The following is a 12,008-nucleotide window of genomic DNA, read 5'->3' as shown; positions in this document are numbered from 1 at the left end:
CATTTACTTTTAAAAAGTAACTGATACCTTTTTTTTTAACAAAGTAGCAGTAACTGTACTGTAACACGGTTACTTTTTGAGCAAAGTAACAACAACACAGTTACTTTCACAAAGTACTAGCTACTCAATAATGTAACAATGTATATTACTGAGTTAGTTTTTGAGAAAAATAACTCTAACTGCAACTGAGCAAAGTAACAATGACTGTATAGGATTTACATTCACCATGACCGTATTTAGAGGTTTTTTTTTAGGGTTCACCCCCCCCCCGAAACTTCTGGCATGTTGGATTAATGGGAGTTCAGACACTAAAATTTGTAACACATTTTCAAAAAAATATTAGCAGTTTCACAAAAATACAACAGAGAGACAATTCTATCGAGCTAGAATTTTCAAACATTTTGAATTCTGAAATTTGAGCGAAAAGGGTTTAATTCTCAGAATCGCTGCCCACCCGCGACCCCTTCATTTTCACTTCTGCTGTCCTCTTTCCAGTGCTGTTCCTGGATCAGACTGAAAATTCCCTTGTGATCGACCCAAAATTCCTGTTCCAACTTTTAAATTCCCTATTCGATAAGGGTTTAAATCCTCCTTTATATGAGTTCAACCTAGGATATCCAGCTTCGTAGCGCATTACATTCACTACCCTACACCCAGCGGTCGATATATAGTACATACCAGCTGCGGCTCAAGGGGTAGAGCCGCCGTGCCATGGCACTACTCTCAGAAGAAACGCATACCTCGCCAAGTATTGTTAAATGAATACATTGATAGTTTACAGACAAGGAGATTCGAATCTTGCAATCGGTCAAGCTGACGTGACGACCGCCCCAACCTCCTCACTGCATCGCCAGCTATTTCGTTCGTATCCTCGTGGGGCAACAGTCCGTGCCGCCGAAGAGCTGACCTAACCCATGGACCTAACCAAGTTGACACACGTGCAGAGGGTTGAAGAAGTCTCAGCGAGGAACATTTCCACCATGAGCCGAGAACAAAGTGGCAGGGGGCGGGTAAGAAGAAACCGTGCTCGTCTTCGCCTGGCACGGCGAGGGAACTTTCGCAGTGTTGACACGACACAGTTGCCACCTTCAGAAAAAAGTCGCTAAATCCAATTGTTTTGTAAGACCCGTTGGGGAAGTAATTTCTGCCTACTTTTGGAGAAACGAACCTAATATTTTTCCAAAGTTAAATGAACATTTTTGATAATAGATAGATGCACCAAGAGGGCCATCCAATTTTTTTTAAATATAAAAGTAAAAAATCCTATGATGATGCGAGTTTCCTTTGGCATTTCGACAATTTCTTTTCATAACAAAGATATTTTCGACATACAGTTAGAATACGTGTGCATGAAGGAGGAGAAGGTGATAGGATTTGTTTTTCCTTTCCTCTTGTAATTGTTATATTTTTAGGGAAGTGTCCTGTAGTGTATAAAGATAGATTAGTGAGTGAAGATAAATCGGATTAGTGCGTTATTAGGGTCAAGTGCCCATATTTCGGATACTTAATTTCAAATTAGATTTTCAGTACCTAAATGTAAACAAAGTAAGCCATAAATGTGTTAATAAACATTGAACATATATTTATTAATGTTTCTGAAAGTTATATTAACATTTATAATACTTGGTATATTTTATGAAACAAAGAATTGTATGCATATTTTTAGTCTGACAAAAAGGTTGCCTAATGTCGGATAGGGTATTTCCTAATTTCGGATAGGGTTACTAATGAGTATTTGGAAAGGGTGTACAATTTCGGATAGTCGAAATTAGGTACCCCTGTAGCATCCGAAATTAGGAAACCCAGTCGCATATTCAATATGGCGATTCTGTGCGTTCCCCCTCTGAAATAATGTAACTGAAACTACGTAATAATGTTTGCTGAATCTCTCAAGATTATATAAAATTTAGACAGAAGTGAGTAAATACTAACCTTCCAGTTGTAGGCCTTAAGTTTGGATGGTGAAATATTACATCAAAACTCCGGAAAAGTCAGAAATATCAGCCACACGCTAAAGAAACATTGCTCAAGGTCACGCACAAGGGTGAAACTTTGGGACGAAGTAGCGTGTTACTTGGCACTATCTGCACTTCGGCGCTGCTGTTCCAAGGTGGAAATTTCTTGGTATCCGAAATTAGGAACCTATCCGAAATATGGGCACTTGACCCTACTTAACCTCATGTTGTTTTCCACGTTACCAAACGAGGATAAACATACTGGTCAGTGGCGCAACCTCAAGGAGGGGGCGGAGGGCATTGCGGAGGTTTTTTCTATTTACTTGATCACGTTGGCACTACCCATCATAGTTGCCGCCGGCCGTCACTGGTACAGCCTTTAACCTATATGCGGCCCTATAAAACACATACTTGTATAGTGCATAGTGGTGCTGTTTGGTAAGTATAGGAACAATATGAGCGTCGGAAAGTCGGATCGAACTGGTCTATAGAACCCCCCCCCCCCCCGGAATTGACATTGTTTATTGCAAGTTATAAAATAGCAGTACGTTTGTTAGTTTTATTGTTAATAACGGAAATAAAGTCCAGTTAGTTAGTATTCGAACAGAATAACCAAAGAAAAACTGTGTTAGAGGGGGAACATAAGTGGAGAGTTGGTTGGCTAAATTGAAGTAATAATTAACTTTTAGTTGTTTATCGAAAAATTGAGGTTACAATACAGGCACCAGGCTATGTTTTACCATTTAATCCAAAGAATAACTGGTTTCCACAGTTTTCAAAATTCCAAAAATTAAGTTTTATGTGAATGGTCAAAGAACATAATCTTTATGACTAAAATTTCTTTCTCTTACTTTTAAAGCTTTTTCTTGAGGTATCTAAAATTTAATAACAAAATATAATAGCTGTACATTTCAGTACACTGCATGAAAAAAAAGAGTAGTGCTGCATATTGACACTTCTGGATAGAGTAGAAAAGTCTTCTCAAGGGTATAAGGACAGCAATAATAATAATAATAACAATAATAATACGTTTAGAATCAATTAGTTATTTATTATGACATTTTAATTTATTAATTAATAATCATTATTGTTATTATTTCTATTATTCAAATTTCTTGCGACGCTCTTGGGAACAATTATGAGTGAACCCCCCCCCGAAATTTTTTCCTGCCGACGCCCATGACTTTCACAAAAGTAACTTTCCAAACACTGGTGTGTGTCGTATTCTCACTTATGTACACTTTCGGCATTCCAACAAGGAAAAGAAGCTCCAATTTGCTGGACAGACGTCACAGTAGCTACGCGACCTTTGAAAATGTAAAGGTCGAACCACAGATAAGGGTATATATTCTTATCTGTGGTCGGACTTATGCACGAAATTGGCTGAAGTCCAAGACACTTTCATCTTACTGAAGACTGATAGTCCATATGTATCTTATCGAAAAACTTGTTCTCAAACATTCTTGGGAATCTGTCTCTTTTGCGCATATTCAAAATAGATTGGGGATGAACTCTACACATGACAATTGACAGTCAAATGTTACAAGGGACAATATGCTGTATAACATTCATGCCCAGAGAATGTTTGCAACGTTAAAAATACTAACGCGTAACCAATAGCATTGTACTACGCAGGATTTCGTCAAGGGGGGGTTATTTCTAAAACTTTCTCCAAATTCACATTACCTTTGATTTATTATACTTTAATTAAATAATAATAATCACAATTAATTAATAATACTTATAATTAATTAATTAGCTGAATTACTACTAATACTACTACTAATACCACTACTACTATTATGTAGTAGAGATCTACATAAATATACCATTTATGAAAACAATAGAAAGAAATTACTTTCTAATCATTCAATTTTTATCAAATCCTGGAAGCATTTTTTTCTTTTTGTTTTTTGTCTGGTCAACGAGGTGAAACATTTTAAGGGTGAAGAAAATCCATAAAACAAGAAAATATATTAAAATAAATTGAAATAATTAAAGTATGGAACTCATCCAAGAAGCTGCGGTGGTCTGGTCGGAAGAGCATCTGACAATCACGCGGGAGATCCGGATTCGATTCCCGAAATTGGTTGGAATTTTTCCGGCTTCTTCCCCGCATAAATGTCCCCGATAATTCACATCTGTATTGTCTCACTGTTCTTACCAAGAAAACATTTTCCAATAGTTAAGCTTATTGTCGTTTGAATAATTGTCTAGTCAACAAGGTGAGACATTTTAAAGAGAGACTTTAAAACGTGCTGCGGTAAATAATAAAATGGGAAAGCAGACTGGTGACTGTATTCTTGTCCGCCTAGCCTTTGTCTATACATTAGCCTCTAACAACGAACCAAGAACTTTCTTTAGTTAATTCTCATTGTTCACACACAAAAAAAATACATGTTCGTTAAACACTGGCGTACGTAGAGGCATGGCCGATGGTTAGAGGCACATACTTTTGATAAATAAAAAAGCAAAATTTCAGTATAAAAACACGAGTCAATTTCGGGTTCAAAAGCTGTAAATAAAATGAAATTTCGCTGTTATAGCGGTGAAAAAGCGGTATATAAAATTACATTTTGGTTTTAAAAATGTGAATAAAATCCCAATATGATTTAAAAACTGCACTATTACACAAAATAAACATATCCCTTATAATAGCACATTAAATCATTACCAGAATATTAAGTTTATTCCTGTATAGAGGAGTCCAGTTTTGCATTTCAAATATTTACAGCAATTTAATCAATTTTCCGTGAATTGCATAACACACAGGATACTTCAGACTTCAGAAAGTGTCGCGTCGGTATATAAACGGTAAATTTCGTGTTTAAGAGTCTATTTCGCATTTTGCAGTTCATTTCGCATCATTTCGTGACAAAACAGGGTAGGAAAATGCACCTCACATCTTTCAGAAACCTTAAAAATTAACATTGCATTGTGTTATTTCAAATTTCGTTTTCTTTTTGTCAAAAACGAAATATGCATGCCTCTACCGATGATGCTACAGCCCCTACCAAAATTTTGAGAAAATAAGAATTTTCAAATAAAAATCCGTTAAGAACTTTCAAAAATCAAAATGTGTAAATACGAAACCTCTTTTAAAGTGAGTCCCGATTCCCATTTTTGTCTTTGAATACAATTTTAATAGACTGAAAAGCTCCAAGAATACGAAATATTTTATTATGCATCCTGCCCTCCAAAACGAAGCCATGTGTTATCCACATTTACTATTCTGGCCCCTGCGTACGCCTGAGTATTGAACATTGTTGCAACTGAAATACAAAACATTTTATTTCTCTTTTAAATCATAGTTACCCTCATATTTCACTTTCAAGAACTTGTGCTTATTTTCAAGGCATCACTCTGAAAGACGCGTGTGCTTGGAATGCTGTGCTTTTCTCCATGCTACATGGAAATAATAATTTAAATTATTATTATTATTATTAGTGGTAGTAGTAGTAGTAGTAGATGTATTATAGTAATAGTATTGTCCCAGATCTTTGACTGTGGTAAATTGGCCATTTAATTTTTTTTCCACAGCATTTTTCATAATATTTCACAAGCTCAAGGGGCGGGTTTAAACCCCGTAATCCCCCTTGCGTACGCCACTGGTACTACGTCAAGGCAATGAATGTGTCCCACAGTATGTATCATCAAGTGTTTCTTGTACTAGTGTTGCCAGGTCAGATTTTTAAAAAGTCGGGAGATCGACCCATGAAAAACCAGATCTGCTTAAAAAATCAGAAGATCTAATAATAGCGGATTAAGAACGTTCTGGCGGGGATAGAGTGGGAAAAGTTTTCCACGATCTTTATTGAACATTTATAATTAATTTAGATGTCAAAAGATACAATTATTACTGGATCATTCCATGCCAAATCAACTGGGGTCTGAACCTTGACATCTTGATAATTGATAATTTTTGGTACAATGGTAGTACCAGTAAAGTTGACGAAAACTGACAAATTTCAGATTTTTTCCGGTCTTACTTTTTGAGTTATTGACTTTCGAAAAAGAAAAAATTCCAAAATTTGATGACATTTTGAAATTTTTAAACAGCTGTAGATCAAAAACTATTTGACCTAGAGAGCTCAAATTGGTGTCATTCTCTTCTGCTTTTAATGGGTTTTAATTTGAAATGCAACGTCAGTGTTGTATTTGAATTTTGAAATTTAAAAAAAAAAACGTGAAAAAAAGTTTGTTTGAAAATCTCAAAAACACCATTTTTTTTTTTTTTAAATATATGATTTGAAGACAATTGACTATTTGTGTGCAAAATTTCATAATGGGATGGACATGGGTTCCCATGGAAATTACATTTTTGTATTGTAATGTGTGCGAAATTTGCTAAATTTGTTGACTTCCATGTTATAACCACAACTATATGCTGAGTGGTTGATGTTGAAGTCTTCATATTAGTCTATTTTATAATTTTTGGACTACACATAATATGAAAATACCTCAAATTTATCACTTTCAAAATCAGACAAGCAAATTGAAAAATATACGAGGGGAAGTCATTAAGTACCAGGAATCTTATTCTAAACTTCATGGAGATTAACGCACAACGAAAATGTGTGTTTCGCCAGTCAAAATTGTTCCTTAGCAACACACCATAACGGCGCCGTGACGATCAAACAAACGCCTGCGCAGTAGTTCGTGCAGCATCGCCGCTCCACTGTTGACTTGCAGTGACTTACATTTTACGAAATGTATTTTCATTTGCAAAAAATTTGAAAACGGGGGAGGGGGGTAATTGACCCCTGCAGGTGCCCTTGGCCGTCAATGTTTGCCCCTCTAGAATTGATTTCCGTCCAAGGTTGGGGGGGGCAATGCCCTCTGCCTCCCCTGTGGTTACGCCATTGTGTAGCACACCAATCATTCTAAGTTGTTTAACTTCAATAAAATAAAGACTGTAATAGATTTCTCAAAAATCAAAATACATTGATGTTTGATTCCAATAGATGTAACTGTCGGGAACAGTGGAGCAGCTTAAGATAAGTCTTGACCCAAACAGGCAAGAAGAGGACTGCTGTGTCACCTTCCATGGGTGCTAATTCTTAGCTCTTGGGTATCTCATAAAATGCCACAATGTTTGATACATTTCGTTCCAACTTTGTGAATTTATCAATACATTAAAAAAAAAAAAAACAACCTCAGGACGCAGGAGAAGAATGATCGCTCCCCTCAAGCCTTTAATTCGCCCTTGCAGCAAGCTACTAAGATTGATAGTTGTAGTTCGCCTAAATTTTTTCCTTGTCACCCTAGTAGCGCTGGGGTATATGTCAGCTGTTCTCTCTCCCTGGCTATGGTCTTTCCACAGTGACTGTGCATGAAAATGTGAGTGACGAGGCAGAGGTGGCAGGAATATTTTCTAGATCCTCTGTGAAGGGGTGGTCACCTCACGACTCCATTGATCCACCCTAATACCTACATCTTCTTAAATTCATTTCGTGCTTATCTTTCGTCGCACCTTCCTTTGTCATCCTTAACTTTATTCGCCCCTCTTCGCCTCCTATATGACGTCTCCCTCTAATATTTCGTCGGCTGCAATCTTTCATCCCACCCATTCTTCTTAATTCTTATCTTTGTTCGCCCCCTGTCTCTCGTTGCCCCCTTATCATTCGTCACCCTTATCTTTCGTCATTCTTATCTTTGTTCGACCCTGTCTCTCGTCGCCCACTTATCATTCTCGCCCCTATTTTTCGTCATTCTTACCTTTGTTCACCCCTATTTTTCGTCATTCTTATCTTTGTTCGCCCCCTTATCATTCGTTGCCTCCTATCTTTCGTCATTCTTATCTTTGTTCATCCCCTTATCATTCGTCGCCTCCTATCTTTCGTCATTCTTATCTTTGTTCATCCTCTTATCATTCGTCGCCTCCTTATACCTTTCGTCATTCTTATCTTTGATCATCCCCTTATCATTCGTCGCCTCCTATCTTTCGTCATTCTTATCTTTGTTCACCCCCTTATCATGCGTCGCCTCCTATCTTTCGTCATTCTTATCTTTGTTCATCCCTTATCATTCGTCGCCTCCTATCTTTCGTCATTTTTATCTTTGTTCATCCCATTATCATTCGTCGGCTTCTATCTTTCGTCATTCTTATCTTTGTTCATCCCCTTATCATTCGTCATTCTTATCTTTGTTCATCCCCTTATCATTCGTCATTCTTATCTTTGTTCACCCCTTATCATTCGTCGCCTCCTATCTTTCGTCATTCTTATCTTTGTTCATCCACTTATCATTCGTCATTCTTATCTTTCTTCATCCCCTTATCATTCGTTGCCTCCTATCTTTCGTCATTCTTATCTTTGTTCATCCCCTTATCATTCGTCATTCTTATCTTTGTTCATCCCCTTATCATTCGTCGCCTCCTATCTTTCGTCATTCTTATCTTTGTTCACCCCTTATCATTAGTCGTCTCCTATCTTTCGTCATTCTTATCTTTGTTCATCCCCTTATCATTCGTCGCCTCCTATCTTTCATCATTCTTATCTTTGTTCACCCCCTTATCATTCGTCATTCTTATCTTTGTTCATCCCCTTATCATTCGTCGCCTCCTATCTTTCGTCATTCTTATCTTTGTTCACCCCTTATCATTCGTCGTCTCCTATCTTTCGTCATTCTTATCTTTGTTCATCCCCTTATCATTCGTCGCCTCCTATCTTTCTTCATTCTTATCTTTGTTCACCCCCTTGTCATTCGTCGCCTCCTATCTTTCGTCATTCTTATCTTTGTTCATCCACTTATCATTCGTCATTCTTATCTTTCTTCATCCCCTTATCATTCGTTGCCTCCTATCTTTCGTCATTCTTATCTTTGTTCATCCCCTTATCATTCGTCATTCTTATCTTTGTTCATCCCCTTATCATTCGTCGCCTCCTATCTTTCGTCATTCTTATCTTTGTTCACCCCTTATCATTCGTCGTCTCCTATCTTTCGTCATTCTTATCTTTGTTCATCCTCTTATCATTCGTCGCCTCCTTATACCTTTCGTCATTCTTATCTTTGATCATCCCCTTATCATTCGTCGCCTCCTATCTTTCGTCATTCTTATCTTTGTTCACCCCCTTATCATTCGTCGCCTCCTATCTTTCGTCATTCTTATCTTTGTTCATCCCATATCATTCGTCGCCTCCTATCTTTCGTCATTTTTATCTTTGTTCATCCCCTTATCATTCGTCGGCTTCTATCTTTCGTCATTCTTATCTTTGTTCACCCCCTTATCATTCGTCATTCTTATCTTTGTTCATCCCCTTATCATTCGTCATTCTTATCTTTGTTCACCCCTTATCATTCGTTGCCTCCTATCTTTCGTCATTCTTATCTTTGTTCATCCCCTTATCATTCGTCATTCTTATCTTTGTTCATCCCCTTATCATTCGTCGCCTCCTATCTTTCGTCATTCTTATCTTTGTTCACCCCTTATCATTCGTCGTCTCCTATCTTTCGTCATTCTTATCTTTGTTCATCCCCTTATCATTCGTCGCCTCCTATCTTTCTTCATTCTTATCTTTGTTCACCCCCTTATCATTCGTCATTCTTATCTTTGTTCATCCCCTTATCATTCGTCGCCTCCTATCTTTCGTCATTCTTATCTTTGTTCACCCCTTATCATTCGTCGTCTCCTATCTTTCGTCATTCTTATCTTTGTTCATCCCCTTATCATTCGTCGCCTCCTATCTTTCTTCATTCTTATCTTTGTTCACACCCTTATCATTCGTCGCCTCCTATCTTTCGTCATTCTTATCTTTGTTCACCCCCTTATCATTCGTCATTCTTATCTTTGTTCATCCCCTTATCATTCGTCATTCTTATCTTTGTTCACCCCTTATCATTCGTTGCCTCCTATCTTTCGTCATTCTTATCTTTGTTCATCCCCTTATCATTCGTCATTCTTATCTTTGTTCATCCCCTTATCATTCGTCGCCTCCTATCTTTCGTCATTCTTATCTTTGTTCACCCCTTATCATTCGTCGTCTCCTATCTTTCGTCATTCTTATCTTTGTTCATCCCCTTATCATTCGTCGCCTCCTATCTTTCTTCATTCTTATCTTTGTTCACCCCCTTATCATTCGTCATTCTTATCTTTGTTCATCCCCTTATCATTCGTCGCCTCCTATCTTTCGTCATTCTTATCTTTGTTCACCCCTTATCATTCGTCGTCTCCTATCTTTCGTCATTCTTATCTTTGTTCATCCCCTTATCATTCGTCGCCTCCTATCTTTCTTCATTCTTATCTTTGTTCACCCCCTTATCATTCGTCGCCTCCTATCTTTCGTCATTCTTATCTTTGTTCACCCCCTTATCATTCGTCGCCTCCTATCTTTCGTCATTCTTATCTTTGTTCATCCCCTTATCATTCGTCGCCTCCTATCTTTCGTCATTCTTATCTTTGTTCACCCCCTTATCATTCGTCGCCTCATATCTTTCGTCATTCTTATCTTTGTTCATCCCCTTATCATTCGTTATTCTTATCTTTGTTCATCCCCTTATCATTCGTCGTCTCCTATCTTTCGTCATTCTTATCTTTGTTCATCCCCTTATCATTCGTCGCCTCCTATCTTTCGTCATTCTTATCTTTGTTCACCCCATTATCATTCGTCGCCTCCTATCTTTCGTCATTCTTATCTTTGTTCATCCCCTTATCATTCGTCATTCTTATCTTTGTTCATCCCCTTATCATTCGTCGCCTCCTATCTTTCTTCATTCTTATCTTTGTTCACCCCCTTATCATTCGTCATTCTTATCTTTGTTCATCCCCTTATCATTCGTCGCCTCCTATCTTTCGTCATTCTTATCTTTGTTCACCCCTTATCATTCGTCGTCTCCTATCTTTCGTCATTCTTATCTTTGTTCATCCCCTTATCATTCGTCGCCTCCTATCTTTCTTCATTCTTATCTTTGTTCACCCCCTTATCATTCGTCGTCTCCTATCTTTCGTCATTCTTATCTTTGTTCACCCCCTTATCATTCGTCGCCTCCTATCTTTCGTCATTCTTATCTTTGTTCATCCCCTTATCATTCGTCGCCTCCTATCTTTCGTCATTCTTATCTTTGTTCACCCCCTTATCATTCGTCGCCTCATATCTTTCGTCATTCTTATCTTTGTTCATCCCCTTATCATTCGTTATTCTTATCTTTGTTCATCCCCTTATCATTCGTCGTCTCCTATCTTTCGTCATTCTTATCTTTGTTCATCCCCTTATCATTCGTCGCCTCCTATCTTTCGTCATTCTTATCTTTGTTCACCCCATTATCATTCGTCGCCTCCTATCTTTCGTCATTCTTATCTTTGTTCATCCCCTTATCATTCGTCATTCTTATCTTTGTTCATCCCCTTATCATTCGTCGCCTCTTATCTTTCGTCATTCTTATCTTTGTTCACCACCTTATCATTCGTCGCCTCCTATCTTTCGTCATTCTTATCTTTGTTCATCCCCTTATCATTCGTCGCCTCCTATCTTTCGTCATTCTTATCTTTGTTCATCCCCTTATCATTCGTCGTCTCCTATCTTTCGTCATTCTTATCTTTGTTCACCCCCTTATCATTCGCCGTCTCCTATCTTTCGTCATTCTTATCTTTGTTCATCCCCTTATCATTCGCCGCCTCCTATCTTTCGTCATTCTTATCTTTGTTCACCCCCCTTATCATTCGTCGCCTCCTATCTTTCGTCATTCTTATCTTTGTTCATCCCCTTATCATTCGTCATTCTTATCTTTGTTCATCCCCTTATCATTCGTCATTCTTATCTTTGTTCATCCCCTTATCATTCGTCATTCTTATCTTTGTTCATCCCCTTATCATTCGTCATTTTTAACTTTGTTCATCCCCTTATCATTCGTCGCCTCCTATCTTTCGTCATTCTTATCTTTGTTCACCCCCTTATCATTCGTCGCCTCCTATCTTTCGTCATTCTTATCTTTGTTCATCCCCTTATCATTCGTCATTCTTATCTTTGTTCATCCCCTTATCATTCGTCGCCTCCTATCTTTCGTCATTCTTATCTTTGTTCACCCCCTTATCATTCGTCGCCTCCTATCTTTCGT

At 37.8% G+C, this 12,008-nt stretch overlaps 1 protein-coding gene across 1 annotated transcript in view; it reads right to left on the bottom strand.

Annotated features, from left to right (window-relative positions):
- The window catches only part of LOC146004095 (uncharacterized), a 93,679-nt gene extending 91,712 nt beyond the window's left edge, over positions 1-1,967 (bottom strand). Inside the window, exon 1 of the mRNA XM_083142738.1 lies at positions 1,933-1,967. The gene's annotated coding sequence lies outside the window, so the exon portion shown is untranslated. The remainder of the gene's footprint in view (positions 1-1,932) is intronic.
- Between the last annotated feature and the right edge of the window lie 10,041 nt (positions 1,968-12,008).

Source organism: Lepisma saccharinum, chromosome 21 (genome assembly GCF_977018435.1).
Source record: "Lepisma saccharinum chromosome 21, izLepSacc3.1, whole genome shotgun sequence".
NCBI lineage: Eukaryota > Metazoa > Arthropoda > Insecta > Zygentoma > Lepismatidae > Lepisma > Lepisma saccharinum.
Note: the sequence above shows the minus strand (reverse complement) of the source record. Positions and strands in the feature narration are given on the sequence as shown.